Consider the following 20195-nt stretch of genomic DNA (forward strand, 5'->3'; position numbering starts at 1 on the left):
GCAGCCCGCGGCCCAGGCCTACGAGTGGGCGCAGGGCGGGGGTCCCCATGCCCCACACACGCGTCCCCTCTCCCGAAGCCCCGCCGCTTCCAGGGCCCTCGGCGGCGCCCGCTCCCCGGGCCCCGCGGCCCCCTGCCTCCCAGCCGGGCCGCTCCCTCGAGCTCGTCGGGTCGGGGCCGCCTCCTCTACCTCACCATCACCTTTGCCCACTCGTGCCCCCACCCCCAGGGGCACCAGCGCCAAAGGCAGCTCCCCCAGCCCCGGACCTACCTGCACGGTTCAACCAAGCCTAGGAGTGGGGGCGGGGAATCTTCCGCCCTCCTCTGGCGTTCATTGGCCCTTCAGGGGCATATCGTGAGCGCCATTGGCTGAGCCGTGGTGTCCGTCAGGGCGATGGGGCGGGACAGAAGGGGGAGAGGGATGCTGGTGCCTCGGCGTCTCTGTCTCTGTGTATCTCGCTGTCTCTGTCTCCGTCTCGGCCCCTGGAAATGAGAGGCTTTTGGATGAGAGGACTAGAAGGGGGCCTGAGGTGGGAGGAATAGGAATAGGAATCCTGACAGAGCGTCACGCCAGTTGGCCACTCTGAACCCCCTACCTAAGTCCTCTTTAGGTTCTCTTCTCCATCACCCCCGACCTCTGCCCCTCACCCCTCGAGGTTCCTTCATCCAGGAAGCGACGTGATGAAAACTCCAGGCCGGAAGGCCATAGGGAGAGATGTTATATATGTATATAAAATATACACAAATAAATATGTATATATAAACTCAACCAGATATCAGTTCACTAGGGCCTGGAAAGGAAAGGGCACACATCACACAGACAGGGAAGGACTCGAGATAGAGCCGGTAGAAGAAGGAATCAAAAATCACTCTAAGAGCTGGCAACAGTGGTTACCTCCTGGGAGGGGAACTGAGTGCCTAGGGAACCAGCGGGCGGAAGACTCACATATCTCGGCGTATCCTTTGTATCCATTGATTTTTGCACCATTCAGCAAGATTCCAATTAAAAAAAAAAGATTTAAATCTTTAAATAAGGTCGCAAAACCAGGGGACAGACAAGATAATTGGGCAGGAAAATTGGCGCAACATGCAGATTTGGGAAGGAATCTTAGCTTTTAATATGTTCAGTTCCAGGTAATAGGGTTTTGTAAAACCCAGTGAAAGTGTCCCAGAGGCAACTGAAGTGATGGAACTTGAGAGAGGGTAGACAATCAGGACTAGAGAAGATGCAGGGTCCTCTGCCTAAAGATAGTGGTCTATGACATGCTAAAGGATAAACTCCCAAAGAAGGGTAATAAGACACCCACAGTAAAAGGTAGGAGGACGAAAAACAAGGTCAGTGAGGTAAAAGAAAAGAATATTAAAGAGGCATGAAAATTAAGGGAGGAAGAGTCTGTGGAAAATAGAATAATAAAACTATGAGAGAGGCCGGGCATGGTGGCTCACGCCTGTAATCCCAGCACTTTGGGAGGCCAAGGCGAGTGGATGACCTGAGGTCAGGAGTTCGAGACCAGCCTGCGCAGGTTGGTGAAACCAGATCTCTAATAGAAAAGCAAAAAAAATTAGCCGAGCTCGTGGTGCGTGCGCCTCTGTAATCCCAGATACTGGAAAGGCTGAGGTGAGAGAATTGCTTGAACCAGGAAGCGGAAGCTGCAGTGAGCCAAGATCGCGCCACTGCACTCCAGCCTGGGCAACAGAGCGAGACCCTGTTTCAAAAAAAAAATAAAAATAAAAATAAAAATAAAAACTATGAGAGCCTCATAGGTCTTAACTCTTTAGGCTCTGGTAACCATGGCACAGTAAGAATGAAGGCCAAGGCCGGGCACGGTGGCTTACGCTTGTAATCCCAGCATTTTGGGAGGCCAAGGCGGGCGGATCACGAGGTCAGGAGATCAAGACCATCCTGGCCAACATGGTGAAACCACGGGCATGGTGGCACGTGCCTGTAATCCCAGCTACTCGGGAGGCTGAGGCAGGAGAATTGCTTGAACCAGGGAGTCAGAGGTTCCAGTGAGCCGATATCACGCCACTGAACTCCAGCCTGGACGACAGAGCGACTCCGACTCAAAAAAAATAAAAAACCTTTATCAATTAAGAATCTTTTTTCTGAGTTTATTAAGTCTATTTAAATCAACCCCAGAAAACACCTTCAACACAGGCCCTCATTTCATATCTGTAAAATGGGGCAAAAAAATAGTTCCTACCCCTTAGAGTTGTTGTGAAGATTAAATTAGTGCATACATATGATGGATTTTTTTTCTTTTTTCTTTTTTTTGAGACGCAGTCTCACTCTGTCGCCCAGCCTGCAGTGAGTGGCACGATCTCGGCTCACTGCAAGCTCCGCCTCCTGGGTTCACGCCATTCTCCTGCCTCAGCCTCCCGAGTAGCTGGGACTACAGGTGCCCGCCAACACGCCCGGCTAATTTTTTGTTATTTTTAGTAGATACGGGGTTTCACCGTGTTAGCCAGGATGGTCTCGATCTCCTGACCTCGTGATCCACCTGACTCGGCCTCCCAAAGTGCTGAGATTACAGGCATGAGCCATGGCTCCCGGCCCGTATGATGGATTTTTTAAGAGCCTGACTGGCTGGGTGAGGTGGCTCGTGACTGTAATCGCAGCACTTTGAGAGGCTGAGACAGGTGAATCACTTGAAGCCAGGAGTTCGAGACCAGCCTGGGCAATATGGCGAGACCTCGTCTCTACAAAAACACACACAAAAAAATTAGCTGGGCATGATGGTGCATGCCTGTAGTCCCAGCTACTCAGGAGTGAGGGTCACTTGAACCTGGGAGGCAGAGGTTGCAGTGAGTTGAGATCTCACCACTGCATTTCAGCCTGGGTGACAGTGTAAGAACCTGTCAAAACAAACAAACAAAAAAAAACAAAACAAAACAACAACAACAACAAAAAAAAACACACGTAAAAAAACACATAAAGCTCCTTGAGGGCAGAGACTGTCCCCTAGTCTTCTATATTTTATTTCACACAATGTACAGAAGACTAAATGAATAATCGTTAGCTGGTTTTTTTTTTTAAAGGGGATAAGATCAGTTACAATGTCTTTTTTCTCAATCACATAGGTATCTAAAATGACATTCCAAAGTAAGGACAAGAGTTTAAATTCTAAACTACGGTATCTAAAGTAAACTTGAACTTTCCTTATTTTAAAAAAATCTTAGCCACGCCCGGTGGCTCACGCCTGTAATCCCAGCACTTTGGGAGGCTGAGGCAGGCGGGTCACAAGGTCAAGAGATCGAGACCATCCTTGCCAACATGGTGAAACCCCGTCTCCACTAAAAATACAAAAATTAGCTGGGCATGGCGGCACGGACCTGTAGTCCTAGCTACTTGGGAGGCTGAGGCAGGAGAATCGCTTGAACCCGGGAGGCGGAGATTGCAGTGAGCCGAGGTCACGCCACTGCACTCCAGACTGGTGACAGATGTCTAAAAAAAAAAAAGAAAGAAAGAAAGAAAGAAAGAAAGAAAGAAAGAAAGAAAGAAAGAGAAAAAAGAAAAGAAAAAAATTCCATACACAGAATTCTGTGTGGCATTTTAGAGAAAATCTTGGTGACTAGAGACACCAGGTGAATTTATTTATTTTATTTTTATTTTTTTTTGATGACACAACCTCAGGAGATCCTGTGAACATGTGTCCCTTGACCAGGTGAATTTCAGGAGCTTGCACTAGTCCCAGGTTAGCTGGCACCAGGTTGGCCCTAGTTTGAGTGCCTTCCACATACCAGGTACTGTGCTGGAGAAGTAACATCAAAAAGGAAAATCAAATTTCATCTTCAACAAGTAATTACAATACACTGTGATGAGAGTTAGGGTGACGGAGGTTCAGGTTACCATGGGCTTATATTAGGAGGGCAAATTCTGTCTTCAGGTCTTTTTGCTTCAACAGTAGCGTTTAGGTCTTGTGGGCTGGGCATGGTGGCTCAAGCCTGAAATCCCAGCACTTTGGGAGGGTGAAGTGGGCAGACTGCTTGAGCCCAGGAGTTGCAGATCAGCCTGGCAACGTGGCGAAACCCCGTCTCTACAAAAAATGCAAAAGTCAGCCAGGCATAGTGGTGCATGCCTGTAGTTTCAGCTACTTGGGAGGCTGAGGTAGGAGGATCGCTTGACCCCAGGAGTTCAAGGCTGCAGTGAGCCACCATCGAGCCACTTTACTTCAGCCTGGGCCACAGAATAAGACCCTGTCTCAAGAAAAAAAAAAATCTTGTGATATAATAACAGCTTGTGCACTCTTTGATAGCTCAGCTGGTAGAGCAGAGGGCTGTAGACTGCATAGATAATAATAACAGTTTGTGTTTTTGAGTCAAAGATTATACCCCAGAATCATTATCAAAAATAACGGTTGATCCATTCACCTGTGTCTATGACTGTGAGCCACATTGTGACCAACCTGTGAGCAACATGGGTGGGCATGCAGTTTGGGGCCATGGAACTCACTTAACAGGAAGTTCCAATAGCAGTGCATTTACCATGTTGCAGCTGTAGGATCTTGGACAAATATTTAATGACCTCTGTCTCTCAGTTCTCTCAATAACAAAACATCCCTCCCAGAGTTGCTGTAAAGGTTAACATAAGGGGAGTCTTGCAAATAGTAGGTGCTAAGATCCTGTCTTAAAAAAAAAAAAAAAATATATATATATATATATACACACACAAAGAGATGAGATATTGAATTGTACAGACTGTCCCCGTACCCATTCATTTGCATTTATTTTCCTTTACAATAATACATATCTATGATTTCCTTTCATTCCCACTGACATCAATTTAGTTAGATTACTGGGCAGAGATCACCAGTGGGGCTAGAGTAAAATGAAAATAAATATACATTGACTCTAGGTATTCCTAAGTAATAGCACAGTTTGCTGTGTTCTCCCTCATAAATCCTGGTAGCTGAATGTCGCCTGCTTTCAGCAGTTAGGTTTCTGCTCATCTCACCCTCAATGTTCATTAAGAAAATAGTTATTGAATGGCCAGGCTCACTGGCTCATGCCTGTAATAGATTACAGGCGTGAGACACTGCACCCAGCCTTGGCTATCATATTTCTAATTTATAATAGTTTTTCTTGTTTTCTTATTGTTCATTTTTTATAGCATCTTGTGTTTTTTTTTTGAGACGGAGTCTCGCTCTGTCGCCCAGGCTGGAGTGCAGTGGCGCAATCTCGGCTCACTGCAAGCTCCGCCTCCCGAGTTCACGCCATTCTCCTGCCTCAGCCTCTCTGAGTAGCTGGGACTACAGGCGCCCGCCACCACGCCCAGCCAATTTTTTTGTATTTTTAGCAGAGACGGGGTTTCACTGTGGTCTGGATCTCCTGACCTCGTGATCCACCCGCCTCGGCCTCCCAAAGTGCTGGGATTACACGCGTGAGCCACCGCGCCCGGCAGCATCCTTTTCTTATGTTATAGATATATATCTTCAGATCTCGCTGAAGAAATAAAGAGGTGTATGTGTATATGTGTGTGTGTATTATTTTTATTTTTATTTTTCGAGATGGAATCTTACTCTGTCGCCCAGGCTGGAGTGCAGTGGCGCTTTTGGGAGGCTGAGGTGGAAGGATCACTTAAGGCCAATATTTGGAGACCAGCCAGGGCAACATAACAGGACCCCCATCTCTGCAAAAACTTAAAAATTAACTGGCCATGGTGGTGAGTGCCTGTAGTCTCAGCTACTTGGGAGGCTGAGGCAGGAGGATTGCTTGAGCCCAGGAGGTTGAGGGGGAGGTGAGCCATAATTGAGCCACTGCACTCCAGCCTGGGTGACAGAGTGAGAACCCGTCTCTAAAAAAAAAGAGAGAGAGAGAAAAATCAAATAGTTATTGAGCACCTACTGTATGTCAGGTCCAAGACCCTAAAGATGTAAAGATGAATAAGGTGGTGCCCCTGCCTTCCGGTTTCCACAGAGGTGGGGAATATGGATAAAAGCAGACAAAGCCATTGCCATGGGATAAAGGCAGAGAATAGCATGTGCAAATTCTAGAAGGTGAGGGGTAATATACCACTTTCCAGAAACTGATGGTTCAATGAGGCTAAAGCATGGAGTTCAAGAAAGGAAACCAGATGAGATTAACTGCAATGTGGTTCTCAAACTTAAATGTGCATAAAAACTGGCCTTGTTGGCTGGGCATGGTGACTCACACTGGTAATCCAAGCACTTTGGGAGGCTGAGGCGGGCAGATCACTTGAGGTTAGGAGTTGGAAACTAGCCTGGCCAATGTGGTGAAACCCCATTTCTACTAAAAATGCAAAAATTAGCTGGGTGTGGTGGTGCACACCTATAGTCCCAGCTGCTCAGGAGGTTGAGGCGGGAGAATCACTTGAACCCGGGAGGTGGAGATTGAGTAAGCCAAGATCAAGCCACTGCACTTCAGCCCGTGTGACACAGCGAGACTCTGTCTCCAAAAAACAAACAAACAAACGAACAAAAAACTGGCCTTGTTTACATAGTCTCGCAAGCTCCAAGCCCAGAGATCTTGATGTAGCGGGTCAGAATGCTGCTGCTTGGAGGGCTACACTCTGAGAACCACTGATGGAGAAGAAGGGCGGGGTCAACTTGCAGAGCTGCGCTGGGAGGTGTGTGCTGCAGCCTTGAGCAGGTGAAGAACCTTTGAGGGGTTTTAAGCCTGCAAGAGATGCGGTCACATTTACATTTTAGAAAAATCACCCTGTGTGCAATATGAAAAATGGAACAGAGAGGGCAAGACTGGAGTCAGAGAGAGCAGTTAGGAGGCTGCTGCAGAAACCCAGGCAAGAAATCATAAAGACCTGAAATAAAACAATGCCAGTGGGGAACGGGGAGGAGAGGCCAAATCCAAGGGGTATTTAGGAGCCAGAATTGAGAGGGTGTGATGAGTGTTGATGGGATACAGGACAGGATCCTGAGATGGCTTGCAGGTCTTCAGCTTTGAGTGACCCGTGGAAGCGAAGGAAGATGGGAAGGAGGGTGTCTACCACACTGAGAGAATGAAGGTTTGAGAGGCAAGTGTAGCTTTTGACATTTTGCTTTTGAAATGTCTATGGGACATCAGAAATAATCTCAAAAGACCCCAAGTCAGGCCGGGCGCGGAGGCTCACGCTTGTAATTCCAGCACTTTGGGAGGCCGAGGTGGGCGGATCGTGAAGTCAGGAGCTCAAGACCAGCCTGGCCAACATCGTGAAACCCCGTCTCTACTAAAAATTCAAAAATTAGCCGGGCATGGTGGTGGGCACCTGTAATCTCAGCTACTCAAGAGGCTGAGGCAGGAGAATCACTTCAACCTGGGAGGTGGAGGTTGCAATGAGCCGGGATTGAGCCATTGCACTCCAACCTGGGCAACAAGAATAAAACTCTGCCTAAAAAAAAAAAAGAAAAAAAAAATGACCACGAGTCACTGGTTAACAGCCTGAGCATCAGAAATCTCACAGATCTGAGTCTGAATCCTATCTAGCCTGGCTCTGAAACTCACAATCTGGAGCTGGGGCTTGGTGCAGTGGCTCAGGCCTATAATCCCAGCACTGTGGGAGGCTGAGACAGGTGGATCACTTGAGGCCAGGAGTTTGAGAGCAGCCTGGCCAACATGGTGAAACCCCATCTCTACTAAAATACAGTTAGCCAGGCATGATGGTGTGCACCTGTAATCCCAGCTACTTGGGGGGCTGAGGCATGACAATCGCCGTAGCCCAGGAGGCAGAGGTTGCAGTGAGCCAAGATTGTGCCACTGCATTCCAGCTTGGGCGACACAGCAACACTGTCTAAAAAAAAAAAATGCTGGGCGAGGTGGCTCACATCTGTAATCCCACTTTTACAGGCTGAGGTGGGAGGATCACCTGAAGCCAGGAGCTCAAGACCAGCCTGGCCAACATGGTGAAAGCTGCCATCCCCTCCCTGCCATGCCCCATCTCCCCCAACACCCCCCCACACCCTGTCTCTACTAAAAATACAAAAATTAGCTGGGTGTGGTGGCACATGCCTATAATCTCAGCTACATGGGAGGCTGAGGCATGAGAATTGCTTGAACCCAGAAGGTGGAGGTTGCAGTGAGCCAAGATCGCACCACTGCAGTCCAGCCTGGATGACAGAGCAAGACTCTCTCTTAAAAAAAAAAAAAAAAAAAAGTAATTTTTTTTTTTTGTAGAGATGGGGTTTCTGTATTTCCCAGGCTGTACTCAAGCTCCTGGGCTCAAGCTATTCTCCTGCCTCTGCCTTCAACCAGCCTCAATCCCCCAATTTTCTGATTTTTTTCTATTTTTCTACATTCTGGCCAGCTGCAGTGGCTCATGTCTATAATTCAGCACTTTGAGAGACTGAGATATGAGACTTGCTTGAGGCCAGGAGTTTGAGGTTTGCAGTAAGCTAGAATGGCGCCACAGCACAGCAGCTTGGGAGACAGAGCAAGACCTTGTCTCAAAAGAAAAAGAAAGAATTTAAATACTACATTCTAAGAGATTTCTTCAACCTTCAAATTTTTTATTGAATTTTTAATTTTGGCTTTTTTTTTTTTTTTTGAGACAGGTTCTCACTCTGTCAACCAGGTTGGAATGCAGTGGCTTGATCTCGGCTCACTGCAACCTCTGCCTCCTGGGTTCAAGTGATTCTCCTGCCTCAGCCTCCTGAGTAGCTGGAATTGCAGGCGTGGGCCACCATGCCCAGCTTATTTTTGTATTTTCAGTAGAGACAGGGTTTCACCATATTGGCCAGGCTGGTCTCAAACTCCTGGCCTCAAGTGATCCACACGCCTCAGCCTTCCAAGGTGCTGAGATTACAGGTGTGAGCCACTGCACCCAGCCTTGGCTATCATATTTTTATTTTATGATAGTTTTCTTGCTTTCTTATTGTTCATTTTTTATAGCATCCTGTTCTTATGGATATATATCTTCAGGTCTCGATGAAAAAATAAAGAGGTGTATGTGTATATGTGTGTGTGTATTATTTTTATTTTTATTTTTTGAGACGGAGTCTCACTCTGTCGTCCAGGCTGGAGTGCAATGGCACGATCCCGGCTCGCTGCAACCTCTGCTTCCCAGATTCAACTGATCCTCCCACCTCAATCTCCCAAGTAGCTGGCATTACAGGCACCTGTCACCATGCCCGGCTAATTTGTCTTTTTCTTTTTTTTTTTTTTTTTGAGATAGAGTCTCTGTTGCCCAGGATGGAGTGCAGTGGTGTGATCTCAGCTCACTGCAAGCTCCACCTCCTGGGTTCAAGAGATTCTCCTGCCTCAGCCTCCTGAGTAGCTGGGATTACAGGCATGTGCCACCACACCAAGCTAATTTTTGTATTTTTAGTAGAGATGGGGTTCCACCATGTTGTCCAGGCTGATCTCAAACTCCTGACCTCAAACGATCCACCTTCTTCAGCCTGCCAAAGTGCTGGGATTACAGGCGTGAGCCACCGCACCAGCAAAATTTTTGTATTTTTAGTAGAGAGAGGGTTTCGCCGTATGTGTGTGTGTTTTAAGTTTTTCCGTTTTCATTTCTCTTGCATATATACCTAGGAATGGAATTACTGGGTCATATGGGAGCTCTGTGTTAAACATTTGTGTCATATCTAAGAAAACTTGCCTAATCCAAAGGTCATAAAGATGTATGTCTATGTTTTCCTCTAAGGCCAACATGGTGAAACACCCGTCTCTATTTAAAAAAATACAAAAAATTGGGCTGGGCACGGTGGCTCACGCCTATAATCCCAGCACTTTGGGAGGCCGAGGTGGGTGGATCACCTAAGGTCAGGAGTTCGAGGCCAGCCTGATCAACATGGAGAAACCCCGTCTTTACTAAAAATACAAAAAAATTAGCTGGGCATGGTGGCACATGCCTGTAATCTCAGCTACTTGGGAGGCTGAGGCAGGAGAATCGCTTGAACCCGGGAGGCAGAGGTTGCGGTGAGCCAAGACCGCACCATTGCACTCCAGCCTGGGAAACAAGAGCAAAGCTCGGTCTCAAAAAAAAAAAAAAAATACAAAAAATTAGTCGGGCGTGGTGGTGCGCACCTGTAGTTACAGCTACTCCAGAGGCTGAGGCAGGGGAATGGCTTGAACCCGGGAGGTGGAGGTTGCAGCAGTGAGCTGGGATCATGCCACTGCACTCCAGCCTGGCAACAGAGCAACAGAGCAAGACTCCATCTAAAAAAAAAAAAAAAAAAAAAATAGAATTTTCTACTTTTCAGTCTAACAAATGTTTTATAAACAAAGGCTTTGTTATATTTTGAGTTAATTTTTGTAGATAATATGAGGTGAGGGTTCAACTTCATTCTATTGTGTGTGGGTATCCAGTTGTCCCAGGATCATTGTTTGAAAAGACTCTTTTTTCTACACTTTCTCTCATTGAATTGTCTTCGCATATTTGTTAAAAATCAGTTGACTTTAGCTGGGCACCGTGGTTCACGCTTGTAATCCCAGTATTTTGGGAGGCCAAGGTAAGAAGACCATTTGAGCCCAGGAGTTCAAAACCAGCCTGAGCAATATAGGGACACTCTATTTCTAAAAATAATAATTGAAAAGATTAGCTGGGCCGGCCAGATATGGTGGCTCATGCCTGTAATCCCAGCACTTTGGGAGGCCAAGGCAGGTGGATCACCTGAGGTCGGGAGTTCGAGACCAGCCTGACCAACATGGAGAAACCCCATTTCTACTAAAAATACCAAATTAGCCTGGCGTGGTGACTCATGCCTGTAATGCCAGCTACTAGGGAGGCTGAGGCAGAAGAATCGCTTGAACCCAGAAGGCGGAGGTTGTGGTGAGCCGAGATTGCGCCATTGCACTCCAGCCTAGGCAACAAGAATGAAACTCTGTCTCAAAAAAAAAAAAAAAAGAAGAAGATTAGCTGGGCGTGGTGGCACATGCCTGTGGTCCTAGTGACTTAGGAGGCTGAGGCAGGGGGATCGGGAGACGGAGGCTGCAGTGAGCCTTGGTCACTGCACTCCAGCCTGGGTGACAGAGTGAGACCCTGTCTCAAAAAAAAAAAAAATCAGTTGACCGTAATGTGAGCACTCATTTCTGGACTTTCAATTCTATTCCATTGATCTATATGTCAATCCTTATGCCAGTGCCCAGGGGCTCAACTACTGGTACTTTGAATTAGATTTTGAATCAAGAAGTGTGAGTCTTCCAATTTTGTTCTTATTTTTCAAGATTGTTTTGTCTATTTGAAGTTCCTTACAATTTAATGTGAATTTTAGAATCAGCTTGTCCATTTTTGCAAAAAACGTAGTTGGGATTTTGATAGAGATTGTGTTGAGTCTGTAGATCAATTTGGGAAGCATTGCTATGTGAAGAGTAGTAAGTCTTTCAATCCATGAACACACAATGCCTTTTCATGTATTTAAGTTTAATTTCTTTCAATAATGTTTTGTAGTTTGCACTTCCTTGGTTAAATTTATTCCTAAGTGGTTTTTTTTGTGCCATTATAAATGGAATTGTTTTATTAATTTCATTTTTGGATTATTCATTTCTAGTGTATAGAAATTCAACTGAGCCAGGTGTAGTGGTGCACCACCTGTGGTCCCAGCTACTTGGGAGGCTGAGTCAAGAGGATTGCTTCAGGCCATAAGTTTGAGGCTATAGTGCATTGTAATTTTGCCTGTAAATGATCACTGCATCCTAGCCTCAGCAACATAGTGTGGCCTTGTGTCTTAAAAAATAAATAAACAACTGATTTTTGTACGTTGATCTTGTATCCTCCAACTTTGCAAAATTAATTTATTACTATTAAGATTTTGCTTTATTTTGTTTTTGGTGTGGATTCTTTAGGAACCAAAAGATAAATAAATAAGAAAAAGGTCTAGCACTTTGGTCAAATTTATTCCTAAGTGTGTGTTTGTAAACGATATTGTAAATGAATTTTCTTAGTTTCATTTTCAGCTTGCTAATTGTTACTGTACAGAAATACAATTTATTTATTTATTTACTTTTTTTTTTTGAGACAGAGTCTCGCTCTGTTGCCCAGGCTGGAGTACAGTGGTGTGATCTCGGCTCACTGCAACCTCTGCCTCCCGGGTTCAAGCGATTCTCTTGCCTCAGTCTCCCGAATAGCTGTGATTACAGATGCGCGCCACCACACCCAGCTAATTTTTGTATTTTTAGTAGAGATGGGTTTTCCCCATGTTGATCAGGCTGGTCTCGAACTCTTGACCTCATGATCTGCCCACCTAGGCCTCCCAAAGTGCTGGGATTACAGGCGTGAGCCACTGCGCCAGGTCAATTTTTTTTATATCACTCTTACACCTGCAACTTTGCTGAATTTGTTTACTTGTTCTAACGGTTTTGTGGATTCCTTAGAATTTCCTACATACAAGATCATGTCATATGCAAACACAGATGGTTTTATTTCTTCCTTTCCAATTTGCATGGTTCTATTTCTTTTTCTTGCTAATTTCCTGGCTAGAAATTCAAGTATAATGTTGAATAGAGGTGGCAAGAGTGAATATCCTTGTCTTCTTCCTGATCTTAGGAGAAACACTTACAGTCTTTCATCATTAAGTATTACCTGTGGGGCCAGATGCAATGGCTCAAGCCTGTAATCCCAGCACCTTGGGAGGCCAAGGCAGGTGGATCATTTAAGGTCAGTAGTTCAAGACCGGCCTGGCCAATACGGTGAAACCCCACCTCTAATAAAAACATCTCTACTAAAAATATAAAAATTAGGCCGGGTGCAGTGGCTCACACCTGTAATCTTACCACTTTGGGAGGCTGAGGCGGGCAGATCACGAGGTCAGGAAATCAAGACCATCCTGGCTAGCACAGTGAAACCCCATCTCTACTAAAAATACAAAAAAAAAAAAAAAAAATTAGCCAGGTGTGGTGGCACACGCCTGTATTCCCAGCTACTTGGGAGGCTGAGGCAGGAGAATCACTTGAACCCAGGAGGCGAAGGTTGCAGTGAGCCAAGATCACACCAGTGCACTCCAGCCTGGGCGACAGAGAGAGACTCCATCTCAAAAACAAACAAACGAACAAACAAAACAAACAAAAAAATACAAAAATTAGCTGGTGCTAGTGGCATGAGCCTATAATCCCAGCTACTTGGGAGACTGAGGTAAGAGAATTGCTTAAGCCTGGGAAGCAGAGGTTGCAGTGAGCAGACATCACACCACTGCACTCCAGTCTGGGTGACAGAGTGAGACTCTGTCTCATAAAAAAGAACTATTAGCCAGCCAGGCACGGTGGCTCATGCCTGTAATCACAGAACTTTGGGAGGCTGAGGCAGGCGGATCACGAGGTCAGGACATTGAGACCATCTTGGCTAACACGGTGAAACCCTGTCTCTACTAAAAATACAAAACATTAGACGGACATGGGTGGTGGACACCTGTAGTCCCAGCTACTCAGGAGGCTGAGGCAGGAGAATGGCGTGAACCCGGGAGGTGGAGCTTGCAGTGAGTGGAGATCACGCCACTGTACTCCAGCCTGGGCGACAGAGTGAGACTCATTCTCAAAAAAAAAAAAAAATAAAGAACTATTAGCCATGAGTTGTTAATAGATGCTCTTTATTTAGGTTGAGGAAGTTTCCTTCTGTTCCTAATTTGTTGAGTATACATCCTTTATTTTATTCATTTAAAATGTTATTTCAAGAATAAATTTGGGCTGGGCATGGTGGCTTATGCCTGCAATCCCAGCACTTTGGGAGGCCGAGACAGGTAGATCACCTGAGGTCAGGAGTTCGAGACCAGCCTGACCAACTTGGGGAAACCCTGTCTCTACTAAAAATACAAAAATTAGCAGGGCATGGTGGCGCACGCCTGTAATCTCAGCTACTCGGGAAGCTGAGGCAGAAGAATCACTTGAACCCAGGTGACAGAGGTTGCAGTGAACCAAGATTGCACCACTGCACTCCAGCCTGAGCAACAGAGCAAGACTCCATCTCAAAAAAAAAAAAAAAAACAAATGAAAATTAGCCAGGCATGGTGGTGCACACCTGTACTCCCAGGTACTCAGGAGGCTGAGGAAGGAGATTTGCTTGAACCTGGGAGACAGAGGTTGCAGTGAGTCGAGATCATGCCACTGCACTCCAGCCAGGGTGTCAGAGTAAGACTCTTGTTTGAGACAAGCCAGGGCAACATAATGAGATCGCATCTCTACAAAAAATTGAAAAATGAGCCGGGTGTGGCAGTGCATGCCTGTAGTCCTGACTACTCGGGAGGCTGAGGTGGGAAGGTCACTTGAGCCTGAAGAGTTCAAGGCTACAGTGTTATGATCATGCCACTGCACTGCACTCCAGCCTGGGAGACGGAGCAAGACCCTGAGACCCTGTCTCAAAAAACAAAATGAAAAACCCTTACTATATTGAACACAACATCAACGTTCAATAGCCATTCCCCTTCTCCTTTTCTAGTAAAATTCCACTTTTTTGTGTTCCATCCCAGGACCACGATTTATCTAAACTGGTCATTCGGGGTCAATAAGTTTGGCTAAAAATAAATAATACCGAAATTGGTCACAGGAAACCTATTCTTTTTTTTTTTTTTTGAGACGAAGTCTCACTCTGTCGCCCAGGCTGGAGTGCAACGGCATGATCTTGGCTCGCTGCAACCTCTGCCTTCCAGATTCAAGCAATTCTTTGCCTCAGCCTCCCAAGTAGCTGGGATTACAGGCACCTGCCACCACTCCTGGCTATTTTCTGTATTTTTAGTAGAGATGGGGTTTCACCATCTTGGCCAGGCTGATCTTGAACTCCTGACCTCGCGTTCTACCCGCCTTGGCCTCCCAAAGTGCTGGGTCTGTCACCCAGGCTGAAGTGCAATGGTGCAATCATGGCTCACTGTAGCCTCAACCTCCCCCGGCTCGGATGATTCTCCCAGCTTAGCCTCTCAAGTAGCTGGGATTAAAGGCATGTGCCACCATGCCCAGCTAATTTTTCTATTTTTTTTTATAGAGACGGGGCATCCCTACCTTGCCCAGGCTGGTCTTGAACTCCTGGCTTCAAAGGATCCTCCTGCTTCAGCCTCCCAAAGCACTGGGTCTATTATTCCCTTTCATATTCAAGCTTAATTCTGCATTTTCAAGGCCTTGAATTTTCGAGTACAGCTTTTTCTGTCTAGGTCAAAGACCAAATATATATATTTCACTATATCACACTTCAAACTTCTGTTTACTGTTTCCCTTCTCCTACTCTATTATAAACCTTTGAGGGTGGGGACTGTGAGTTATTTATATTTATATTCCCAGTGTCAAGAATGTTTAGCTATAATGGGAATGAATCTCAAAGTTTCTTGAATAAATGACAAGAAGAATCACAGTTGCATGAACTAAATTGATTATTCTCAGTCCTTGAGGTAAATTAATATATTGATATTATGTCTTTGCTTACTCTTTTTTGCAAGAGGAGAGAGAGAAAGAGGCGGAAGGGAGGGAGGGAAGGAAGGAAAAAGGGAAGGAAGGCAAAAATAGAGAAAGGAAAGACAGAAAAGAGAGAGAAAAAAGAGAGAAAGAAGGAAGGGAGAGGGAAGGAAGGAAAAGGAGGGATGAAGGGAAAGGGAGGAAGGGAAAGGAAGAAAAGAAAGAAGAAAGAAGGAAGGAAGGAAAAGAAAGAAAGAAAGAAAAAGAAAGAAAGGAGAAGAAAAGGAGGGAGGAAGGAAGAAAGGGAAAGGAGGGAGGAAGGGAAATGAAGGGAAGAAAGAAAAAAGAAAGAAAGAAAAGGAGGGAGGAAGGAAGGAGGGAGGGAAGGAAGGAAGAAAGGGAAAGAAGGAGGGAGGGAGTGACATGAAGAGAATAAAGAAAGAAAGAAAGAAGAAAAGAAAAGAAAAGAAAAGAAAAGAAAAGAAAAGAAAAGAAAAGAAAAGAAAAAAGAAAAGAAAAGAAAAGAAAAGAAAAGAAAAGAAAAGAAAAGAAAGGGCTCTGAGAGCGGCGGCGGCGCGGGGAGCCAGTTGCAGGCAGAGATGCTGCAGATGGACCTGATCGACGCGACGGGGGACACTCCCGGGGCCGAGGACGACGAGGAGGGCGACGACGAGGAGCGCGCGGCCCGGCGGCCGGGAGCGGGGCCGCCCAAGGCCGAGTCCGGCCAGGAGCCGGCGTCCTGCGGCCAGGGCCAGAGAGCAGCGGCCAGGGCCAGAGAGCCAAGGCCAGAGCCAGGGCCCGGGCAGCAGGGACACGTACCGGCCCAAGCTGCCTACCACGCTCAACCTCTTTGCGCAGGTGCCGCGGTCTCAGGACACACTGAATAATAATTCTCTGGGCAAAAAGCACAGTTGGCAGGATCGGGTGTCTCGATCATCCTCACCCCTGAAGACAGGGGAGCAGACACCGCGGCATGAACACATCTGCCTGAGCGATGAGCTGCCCCCCAGAGCAGCCCCGCCCCCACCACAGATCGAGGCACCTCCACCAACAGCCCTTGCCCCGCAGCACAGCCACCCAGAAGGCATCTCCGGGTAGTCACCCTGCTGCCCCGCCTGGGGGTCAGGGTCACTCGCATCGAGACCGAATACATTACCAGGCCGATGTGCGACTAGAGGCCACTGAGGAGATCTACCTGACCCCAGTGCAGAGTCCCCCAGACCCGGCAGAGCCCACCTCCGCCTTCCTGCCGCCCACCGAGAGCCGGATGTGGGTCAGCTCCGATCCAGACCCTGCCGCCTACCCCTCGAAGGCAGGGCGGCCGCACCCCTCCATCAGTGAAGAGGAGGAGGGCTTCGACTGCCTGTCGTCCCCAGAGCGGGCTGAGCCCCCAGGCGGAGGGTGGCGGGGGAGCCTGGGGGAGCCGCCGCCACCTCCACGGGCCTCTCTGAGCTCGGACACCAGCGCCCTGTCCTACGACTCTGTCAAGTACACGCTGGTGGTAGATGAGCACGCGCAGCTGGAGCTGGTGAGCCTGCGGCCGTGCTTCGGGGACTACAATGACGAGAGTGACTCGGCCACTGTCCACCACAACTGTGCCTCCGTCTTCCTCGCCCTATGAGTCAGCCATCGGAGAGGAGTATGAGGAGCCCCCCCGGCCCCAGCCTCCTGCCTGCCTCTCCGAGGACTCCACGCCTGACGAACCCGACGTCCATTTCTCCAAGAAGTTCCTGAACGTCCTCACGAGTGGCCGCTTCCGCTCCTCTAGTGCCGAGTCCTTCGGGCTGTTCTCCTGCATCATCAACGGGGAGGAGCAGGAGCAGACCCACCGGGCCATATTCAGGTTTGTGCCTCGACACGAAGACGAACTTGAGCTGGAAGTGGATGACCCTCTGCTAGTGGAGCTCCAGGCTGAAGACTACTGGTACGAAGCCTACAACATGCGCACTGGTGCCCGGGGCGTCTTTCCTGCCTATTACGCCATTGAGGTCACCAAGGAGCCCGCCCGAGCACATGGCAGCCCTGGCCAAAAACAGTGACTGGGTGGACCAGTTCCGGCTGAAGTTCCTGGGCTCAGTCCAGGTTCCCTATCACAAGAGCAATGACGTCCTCTGTGCCGCTATGCAAAAGATTGCCACCACCCGCCGGCTCACCGTGCACTTTAACCCGCCCTCCAGCTGTGTCCTGGAGATCAGCGTGCGGGGTGTGAAGATAGGTGTCAAGGCCGATGACTCCCAGGAGGCCAAGGGGAATAAATGTCGCCACTTTTTCCAGTTAAAAAACGTCTCTTTCTGCGGATATCATCCAAAGAACAACAAGTACTTTGGGTTCATCACCAAGCACCCCGCCGACCACCGGTTTGCCTGCCACGTCTTTGTGTCTGAAGATCCCGCCAAAGCCCTGGCAGAGTCCGTGGGGAGAACATTCCAGCAGTTTTACAAGCAGTTTGTGGAGTACACCCGCCCCACAGAAGATACCTACCTGGAGTAGCCGCGCAGCCCTGCCCTCTGCGTCCCCCGGCCCTCAGGCCAGTGCCAGGACAGCTGGCTGCTGACAGGATGTGGCACTGCTTGAGGAGGGGCACCTGCCACCGCCAGGGGATGAGGAAGTGGGGGCCGCTGGCCCAGGGTAGGGGAGGGTGGGGCAATGGAGAGAGGCAAATGCAGTTTATTGTAATATATGGGATTAGATTCACCTATGAAGGGCAGAGTGGGCTGCCTGGGGATCGGGAGGGACAGGGCTTGGGAAGCAGGTCTCTGGCAGAGAAGGATGTCCGTTCCAGGAGCACACAGCCCTGCCCCATCCTGGGCCTTACCTCCCCTGCCAGAGATCCGGCGCTCTGGCTCCTGCCTTGATGAATCCCGTGTCCAGCCTTGATGAAGCCTGTGCCACCTGCAAGTGCCTGCCCTGCCCCTGCCCCAACCCCCACCAAAGAGCCCTGAGCTCAGGCTGAGCCCAGCCACCTCCCAAGGACTTTCCAGTGAGGAAATGGCAACAAGTGGAGGTGAAGTCCCTGTTCTCAGCTCCGTCATCTGCGGGGCTTCTGGGTGGCTCCTGCCACTGACCTCACTGGCATGCTGGCCTGTGGCAGGCCTAGGACCTCAGCAGGGAGGAGGAGCTGCCGCAAGGCCCTGTCCCAGCAGGAGAGGGAGGCTTCCTGACTGACACACGCTAGCCCCATCTTGGTCCTGTCACCCTGGCCCCAACTGTTAAAGTGCCATTTCCTGTCCAAAAAAAAAAAAAAAGAAAAGGGAAGGAGGGAGGGTAGGAGGGAGGGAGGCAGGAAGGAAGGAAGAGAGGGAGGGAGGGAAGGGAGGAAGAAAGGGAAAGAAGGAGGGAGGGAGGGAAAGAAAGAAAGAAAGAAAGAAAGAAAGAAGAAAATTAAAATTAAAAAACCATAAGGTTAAAGTAAACCCTTTTTCTTCATACAGATTAAAACACATGACTTCAAATTACAGCTTTGCTTCTTAATAGTTTGGTGATGTAGGACAAATTATGTAACCTCTCTGTGCCTCAGTTTCCTCATTTATAAAATAGGGCAATAATAATATCTAGCACATAAGGCATTGTGAGGATTAAATGTGAAGTGCTGATCACGAATACCTAGCAGCCCAATAGATACTCACTGTAATAATTATTATTTTTATAATTTCTGCAAAAGTATGGTGATGATTCATGGATTAACCTAAAGGCAGATTTTCTTTTATTTCTTCCTATTTCTTTTCTTTTTCTTGTTCACTTTAAAGAATTAAAAAGAAAATCGATTCCAGCATTTTGGAATAAAAATTTGCATCAAAATGAATTTATTCATTTTATTGACATACAAATAAAATGTGATTTGTTTATTCAATAAACATTTATTAACTGTCTAGTAAATTTCAGACAACATGCCAGGCACAGGGATGACAACAACAATAAGATGTGGTCTCTGCCCTCAGGGAGCTGATAGTCCAGGAGACTGACAAGTAGACAGGTGATTACATGCAATGTAACAAAGGCTATGATATCATACAAGAAGACAAGTGGGAGTATGTGTGATGGGAGTATGGTTTTGACCAGTTCCTCCTCTTAGATTTATCCCTTTTTCTTTGGCTATAAAGCAAAAGAATTGGTCCTATTTTTTTCTTAACTTTGCAAATTAAACCATAAATTTTAATAACTTTATAAAGATAAAAGGCAAGCGGTCAGATGCAGTGGCTCACGCCTATAATCCTAACACTTTGGGAGGATGAGGCAGGTGGATAACCTGAGGTCAGGAGTTCGAGACCAGCCTGGCCAACATTGCAAAACCCTGTCTCTACTAAAAATACAAAAATTAGCTGGGTGTGGTGGCAGGCACCTGTAATCCCAGCTACTCAGGAGGCTGAGGCAGGAGAATCGCTTGAACCTGGGAGGCAGAGTTTGCAGTGAGCTGAGATGGAGCTATTGCTCTCCAGCCTGGGCTACAGAGCAAGACTCTGTCTCAAAACGAAACAAAACAAAACAAAAAATGAGCAACTTGAATTATGGAGGACACTAGAAATAGTGTTTCCTACAGAATCAGGGCTTCCTACCAACATAGTCACTTCTAGGGTTTTTGACCTGAAAAGTTCTGTGGCATATTTTTTCTTTGCTATCCCCCCTTTTTTTTTTCTATTTTTTCCCCTCTTTCTCTCCTCTACTTTATCTTCTAGAGACCTAGGTAGTTCCCAAAGGAATAATGCTTTACGGAGTCTAATGGTGATTTATTAGGTAAAAACAGAAAGCGATTTTTTTTAACCTACAAATTCCATACCAAAAAATGAATATAAACTTCTTATGCAGTTTCATACACTGAAAATGCAGGTTATTTTAATTCCATTGCATTTTTCAGAATTCTGAATCGCAATCCTCTGACAACTGTTGAAGATCCGTATCTCTTTCAATTACTGGCATTAAAATATCTGTAAGTAC

At 47.2% G+C, this 20195-nt stretch overlaps 1 protein-coding gene and 1 pseudogene across 6 annotated transcripts in view; one reads left to right on the forward strand and one right to left on the reverse strand.

Annotated features, from left to right (window-relative positions):
* The window catches only part of KANSL1 (KAT8 regulatory NSL complex subunit 1), a 195401-nt gene extending 195104 nt beyond the window's left edge, over positions 1-297 (reverse strand). For all 6 annotated transcript variants that reach the window (XM_058445676.1, XM_032163972.2, XM_058445679.1 and 3 more), the window contains exon 1: positions 271-297. The gene's annotated coding sequence lies outside the window, so the exon portion shown is untranslated. The remainder of the gene's footprint in view (positions 1-270) is intronic.
* LOC116475377 (C-Jun-amino-terminal kinase-interacting protein 1-like) lies at positions 48-20173 on the forward strand (annotated as a pseudogene).
* Positions 20174-20195: the final 22 nt, after the last annotated feature.

This window comes from Hylobates moloch, unplaced genomic scaffold (genome assembly GCF_009828535.3).
Source record: "Hylobates moloch isolate HMO894 unplaced genomic scaffold, HMol_V3 SCAFFOLD_10, whole genome shotgun sequence".
Taxonomy (NCBI): domain Eukaryota; kingdom Metazoa; phylum Chordata; class Mammalia; order Primates; family Hylobatidae; genus Hylobates; species Hylobates moloch.